Raw genomic sequence first — 7188 nt, forward strand, 5'->3', positions numbered from 1 at the left:
GAAGAGTTGATTCATTAGATCAACGATATGGATGATTAATTTGACCATGAATAAGTTGAAGACCCCGACAGTCAAATTTACAAAGGCGGTTGAAATTTTGTGTCAATATCTCATGTAAATAGTCTTAGTTGGAGAGAAATAGAATAAGCAAAGACAAGATAATTAAACAAAACCAAATAATGGAATTGTGGAATTGGTAATTCATCCCCATTGATTATGAGCTTAATTTGTTGAAGAGGATGAAAGGAATTAAGAAAGTGGAAAAATATGTTAATCAATATACAAAGGCCAACAAGGAGAATGTGACTCATTATATTAATGAGTTGAATCCAATTATACAAGAGTCGAGTCTAGTCTAATTGAATACTATTGAGAATGTTTATCAATCTTTTTTGAAGGTGGAAGATAAGTTTACTAGAAGATTTTATAATAAGCTAAGAGGAAGAGATCATGGGTTTCATGTGTTCTTGATGACTTACTCTTATTTGAAAGAATTAAAATTTGAATTCTTTTGATTGTTCCTCAATATATTCCCCCATCACTGTTAAATGCAACGTTGGGTGCACTCCTAACCTGTGTTGGATCTACAATTGTTGAGAGCTTGATTGGAACAATTGTTATATTTTGTTTGATGTCAAACCTATTGGTAACACACTGGAGAAACATTTACTAAAACTGTAGACTGCCATATTATTTGATTGATGAAGAGGATTTGAAAAGAAGAGATCATGAGATGACCTAGTGAAAGGTTGAGTTGAGATTTGTAAGTGAGATGGAATTACAATGGGCACTTGATAAGTTGGTACTCGACAAGATAATTTATTGTTTAACTAATAAATGAAATGAAGGAGAATATTAGATGAAGCTCAGAGTTGAAAAAATTCATGATGGTAAGATTGACCAAGCAAGACAATTCAATGATGATCGAGTGATCTAGTGAAGACTGAGCACAAGAACATAGTGATGACTAAGTGACAGAAAAAGAACAAGATTTGTGGCTGACATAGTTAAAATCTTGAAATAAGAAAAATGTGTTGACGATAAGGATTGATGAGTTGTAATATGTAATGCAAGGAAAGGATTAGTTGAGTAATCAAAGGCTAAGATTTGAGAAGATGGCTCTAGAAGTGTAGAGAAGAAAGGAAGAACAAGAAGGTGGGCATATTCATTGAATGTTTTGGATCTTATTGTAAACCCTAAGATCTACGATTGTGATTAAGAGACAAAAGATCTAAGATACCTATTTAAGGAGCTATCTGGTATGTTTTTGAGGGTTGTTGGACTAGAAATTTGAGAAGACAAGTGGTGGACAGACTTGCAAGGAGAAGTGCAAAGTTTGTGAGGTGAAAGATTGCTTGAAGAGTTACCAAGAAGATCTGAGATGATGAGAATGATGGAGTCCCGTAAATAAACCAGAGTGGAGAAAAACACATATCTAAATTTACAAAGTGAGCTGTATGTTGTCAGATCAAAACTTTGTTGTTACTTTCTAACCATTGTGGCAGTAGTAAAATCATTTTGATAAGGTTGACCTAACAATCATTTTTGAATTCTTTAATCAAGGTGGCATTCTAATGGAATGTTCTTAAGTCCTCTAACAAGGCCACTCTTAATAAGGTGATTAAGTCCTTTAACAGGGTCACACCTAACAGTGTATTTTTTGACCTTTAAGAGGGTTGACTCCTAACAAAGCTCACTCCAAAATAGTGGAAAAGTGGTAGTATGTTATTGGCGTTTTTTCCCAAATTGAGTTTCCACGTTAAATCCCGGTGTTAAACATTATGTGGATGCTTGTTGTGTGTTTATGCTACTTATTATTTTTAAGGTTAAGTTTATTGTTGATTGTGATAAGTTTCTAGAGGTCAGCACATATAGAACAAAGAGCTATAATGAAATGAATAAGTTTGATTATAGTGAACAATTTCAATTAGTGAGTTATTGGGTTAAGTTTGTTAAAGTTTCAAGTTGTTTATTTATAGATCTAGACCTGGGGATAATTTACTCACAACCCACCCCCCCCCTCTCCCTCTCAATTATTCCAAATATTCTAACAGTTGGTATGAGAGCTCTTGGTGCTTGTGTGAAAGTTTGAAGGACTTAAAGCTAAAGATCAAGATGTATAAGAGAGAGAGATACCCAAGCTAAGAAAGGAAAAAAAAATTAGCATGGAAAGGGCTGATGAAATTGCATCTATCATGTATTGGACATTCTACACTTTACTATTGTGAAAATGATTACATTGAATTTCCCAAACCTGTCACTATTGAGCAGATGAAAGAGAATCAGGAGCATAATCAAATGATGATTGAGCTTACATCCTCTCTAAGGTATTCTGAACTTGATGTAGTAAAATATTGTGTGAATGCAAAATAAGTATGGGACAAGATGACACTAAGTCATGGAGGAGACACAAATGTGATGAGAGCTAAGGCAAAAATCCTAAGAGGAAAGATTGATGACATGAGAAAGAATGATGGTGCGGACATAGCACAATATGTTGCAAGAATTAAAGAAGTTGTGAATGCTATCAGGAGTGTTGGAGGTGAAATATCTGATAAGACAGTGATCAATAAGGTATTGAGAACTTTATTCCTATTTATGCTATTTGAGTGTGTAGATGCTTAAAATCATCCTAAACACTATATTAATTTATTTAATATTTCATTTGACATTATAATTAATTCTTAAACAAGAAGGCTTCATTATATTTTCAATGTTTGAACTTTGTGTTAAGGTGGAACCTCGTCACGATTGAGACAAGTTTCAAAACTTAAGCTTTCTACTAACTTGACACTTAGTTGATTTTCTTATATTTATCTTCCTTAGCAACCTTTAGAGTGGTTTTGTCCACGTCATTCTTGTGACAAAGATTTCAAAACTTACAAAACTTGCTTAAACTAAACACATCTTTTTTTTTTCCTCATATTGATAGAAATTTCTAGTCACCTTCATATTGAATTTAATTATTGAAGGGAATTGCAATTCATTAATTGAAAAAAGAAGTTATTCTAGTACATTTGTAAATATTGGAAGTACAACTAAAACCTTTTACGAAGAAGACCACGAAAACTTCATGTGTTGAAAAGTCAACCAAAACCAAGTCCATTAAAAATACTTGCAAAATTGAATCCATCAACCTTTTTAGCCTTTAGTACCTAGTGTGGGTGGCATTTTTTTCAAATGATATTAGAAAAGGGTTACATCGACATGAAACCATCAAATACTAGGATTGGTTGAAATGGATTCAATTAATAGGATAAGTGGCTAAATGATGTCAACAAATGGTTGCATGCGTGATGACATGGTTGAGCTAGATACATGAGCGGGTAAACCTAGGTTTAGTTCAAATGAGGAATGAAGTTTTTTAAAGGGTTGATGGCATTAACATGATGTAAGCAAGAGTTAACTTGTAAGTAAAAAAACTAGATCAATTGGTATTGAAGCCTTAAAATATCTAGTTTACATGGGAGGGTGATCTCCATAGAAGAGGATGATGTCAAAAACATCAACATTAGATGGACTATGGGACTTTCTTAGTGAAGTCGATAGATAAATAAATTTATTAGTCTGATTATATGGACATTGAACATTAACAATGTATTAGATTAGCTCACTAGGAAGAAACTAATTGAATCACATTATTAGTTTTAACAATGTGTAGTTTGCATGAAGGAAAAGTTATTGTAGGTATTATATTTCATAAATATTAATGTTTGGCTTTATAGTTGTCAAGTTTAGGGAAAGCTAAGGGAAGTAGACCTGATAATTTAGGTGGATGTCTTGTTCTTGCAAAAGATTAAATTTGTTACTTTATTCATTTGTTCCTCTTGTGGGGACTTAGAAGTAATCTCGACATCATAGAGAATGCTAGGTGAACCATAAATAGGTTGATTCAATATGTAAGACCCACTTGAGCTAAGATATTCTTGGTCTTAGAGAATTTAGAGAAACATTCAAAAGGACCAAGGTGTAGCTTGGGATTCTCTATCCAGATACAATGGAAATTATGACATGGGACTAGTAAGATTTACAATTTCCTAAAACACATACATGATTACTTGAGTGGTAAACTTAAATCAAGTTAACAGTTCCTTGGGGAAAACTCATACTAGTAATATAAGTGATTTGAAAATAGTGAAATATTGTAAGATCAAGGGAAAAATTGAAAACTAGTGTTATCCAATACTATTCTTGACATGGAAACAAAATCCAATTTTAAAAGCTTGGTCAGGGTTAGGTTGTAAGTATAAGAATTTTGAAAGTACTCCAACTAAAGTACTATAATGATTTCTAGTTGATTAGTCAGATATATCAATGAAGCATATCTAGATAACATACTAATTATCTTGCTAGTTTTTATACACTTATTAACACATCCATGACTTCAACTAAATGCGTATCCAATTAGATGTGATAGCTCACATCATTATTGCATGTGATATTTCTTTTATCATGTTATAAATTCCATATTATTTAAATATGTTGGTTTCTTCACCTTATTGGTTATAACTTCCACAGATGATGTTATCTAGGCTATTGTACAAAGCTTTCAAGGCTTTCAGACAATATGTTTAGAAAGACTGACGAAGCTTCTATTTATAGATACTTGAATCTTTGAAAATGATGGAATTGACTACCTTTTATTTAATGCCCCTAAAGATTTTTGATAAGATACTTTTGTTTCTAATCGTGTTTAATTTTTCTTTCTCATCTAACGTTAACTTTGATCATAGTATACTTAATTTTTGTTGAATCATACATGAGCCTATATAGAACCCATTGTTAACCTCTTCGAAGAAATTGTTAAATGTGGTCTCATTCAAAGTGCTTGTTAACTAGATATTATTGAAGAAGTAAATGCAACTATAGCTCATTTAGGCTAGTAGATAACTAGACAACATAATTTCATTTATTAAATAAAAGAGAAAAATGTGCTGTGAAATAATTATAAAATTTATTATTAAATCGTGAAAAAATGATTTAATTGGAAGGTAGAAATGTAGATGTTTAAATGATAAAATATCTGGCTCTCACCAGACGACCCGGGTTCAAATCCCAGCAACGAAAATTGTCTGTTGCCTTGTAGGACGAGTTTTTATTAATGTTTGCTGCTTCTTTCCACACTTTATGTGCGTTTGTTTGACAATTTTATCTGCAATGACCTATTCTAAACCTCCCATTTTGGCACAGGCAGACAGTATGTTGGCAAATAAAATTGAACGGGATCAAAATCTGTTTGTTCTATTGACTGCATTATCAGGACGTCCATGGCTTCTCTTTGTTGCATAAAGCAGTGTCTCAGCAGTGAAGTGTTCCATGATAGTTGCGATGTATACAGTCCAGTTTCGTTTCTTTCTATACCATGGAACAATCGGGAATAATTTTTGAATTCAAAATGGTAACGGCGATGACTTTCTTAACGGAAGCAGACATGAAGGAACGTTTTGAGGGAAGAATGCGCCCACAGCCACCTAAGCAGTCACCAACTCGACTACGGTTGTCATTTCAATCTGACTGCATGAATGTAATTGCTGCAGAGTACGGTAGTCAAATACATGGGCAATGGGGTATCCATGGGTATGGGCATACCCAGGCGTGCCTACCCACGCAGTCGATCCTCCTGCCTGGGTAGCCGTTGCCCATGTAAGAGGCCGGATGAATCCGGCATGATGGGGATGGCATAACGATGGGGGCATGGCGGGGGGCATACCCGAGGCAGTCGATCCTCCTGCCTGGGTAGCCGTTGCCGTGTGATTGTCCCTCATCAATCAAGAAATCCGTATGAGACTGCACCGGTGGATATCCCATCAGTGCGAGATGCGACTAGGTACGGGGAGCGGGAAAAACAATGCATTTAATAGCGCGATAAATGCGTCTGACAAGCAACTTTGAAATGATAACATGATCACGTGGTCCACTTTAATACTATAATAATCTTTATACTATAATAATCTTTATACCCTTCAGCACTCATGATAATCAGCCAGATCTCTCTTCAGACCCATTGATCGAATATGTCTTCAACATTTGGGGGAGGAAGAGGTTCAACAAGTCCTTAATGGAATTGAACTTGCTGAACATGATGGTTTCTTTTATGCGCCCTCAGATGTGGAAGGAATTAAGAGAAGGCAGTCGCTGTTCAAAGCACGGGAGGACGACGTGTTTGTGTGCTCTGGATTGAAGACGGGAACCACTTGGGTTAAATATATCATTGCCAGCATTATGAGCGAAAGCAAGGGCAGCGTATTGAACGGAAAGAATGCCCATGAGTTGATTCCCATCTTAGAAAAATACTAGGCCAAATGCACCTACTGTGATCTCCGAAATGCCCTCCCCGAGGTTGCTTGGCACCCATTTTCCTTACTCTGCTCTCGCTCCTCAAACCAAGTCTTCGGGCTGCCGAATCATTTTATATCGCTCGAAATCCCAAGGACACTTTCATTTCCCACTGAAAGTTCTTGCCTGCCCTCCAAAACATCTTCATTGGTGAAACGAAGGCTCCAGTTTCCAAGAAAGTATTCTTTGACTCCTTCCTTAATGGTGCCTCTCTCTTTGGTCCTTATGTTGATCATGTCTTGGGCTTTTGGAACGCCAGTAGAAATCAGAGTAACATCTTGTTTTTGACTTACGAAGATATGAAGGCAGATTCTTTGTCACACGTCAAAAAAATTTCAGATTTCCTCGGCCAATCTTCCTTGACAGAGGAAGATCTTCGATGCATAGACAGTCAATGCAGCTTTCAATCTCCTTCCACTTTGGACGTTAACACAAATGGCAAACAGGATTTCCGTATTGCTCACATAAGCAATCAATCTTATTTTCGCAAAGGCGAAGTGGGTGACTGGAAGAATCATTTCACTCCAGAAATGAACAGGCGTATGGTTCTGGTAGTGGAGAGTAAGCTCCGAGAAGCAGGGCTGTTCTTCAAGTATGAACTCTGACTTACAAAAACCGTCTCATCAAATACGGTTTCTGCAATGTGCAAATAAGGTATCTTAGAATTAATAAAAATGTACCCTAGTGTATTTTCTATCTTCGATAGAGATTGATCTATGTATTCCATTGAAGGAAACCAAGTATAAATCTAAAGACAGCAACGATCTTTGTTTCGAGATAGCTCCGCCTGCTCGAGTGTCTTTAAAAATGAGAGTTTTACATATATGTTGTTGTTGACTAATAATAACCATT

At 35.5% G+C, this 7188-nt stretch overlaps 1 pseudogene; it reads left to right on the forward strand.

The window, feature by feature from the left end:
- The first annotated feature begins 6048 nt into the window (after window positions 1–6048).
- Window positions 6049–6941, forward strand: LOC149578045 (cytosolic sulfotransferase 5 pseudogene; annotated as a pseudogene).
- Window positions 6942–7188: the final 247 nt, after the last annotated feature.

This window comes from Cupressus sempervirens, chromosome 1 (assembly GCF_028749045.1).
Source record: "Cupressus sempervirens isolate cs-2001-9-10 chromosome 1, ASM2874904v1, whole genome shotgun sequence".
Classification (NCBI taxonomy): domain Eukaryota; kingdom Viridiplantae; phylum Streptophyta; class Pinopsida; order Cupressales; family Cupressaceae; genus Cupressus; species Cupressus sempervirens.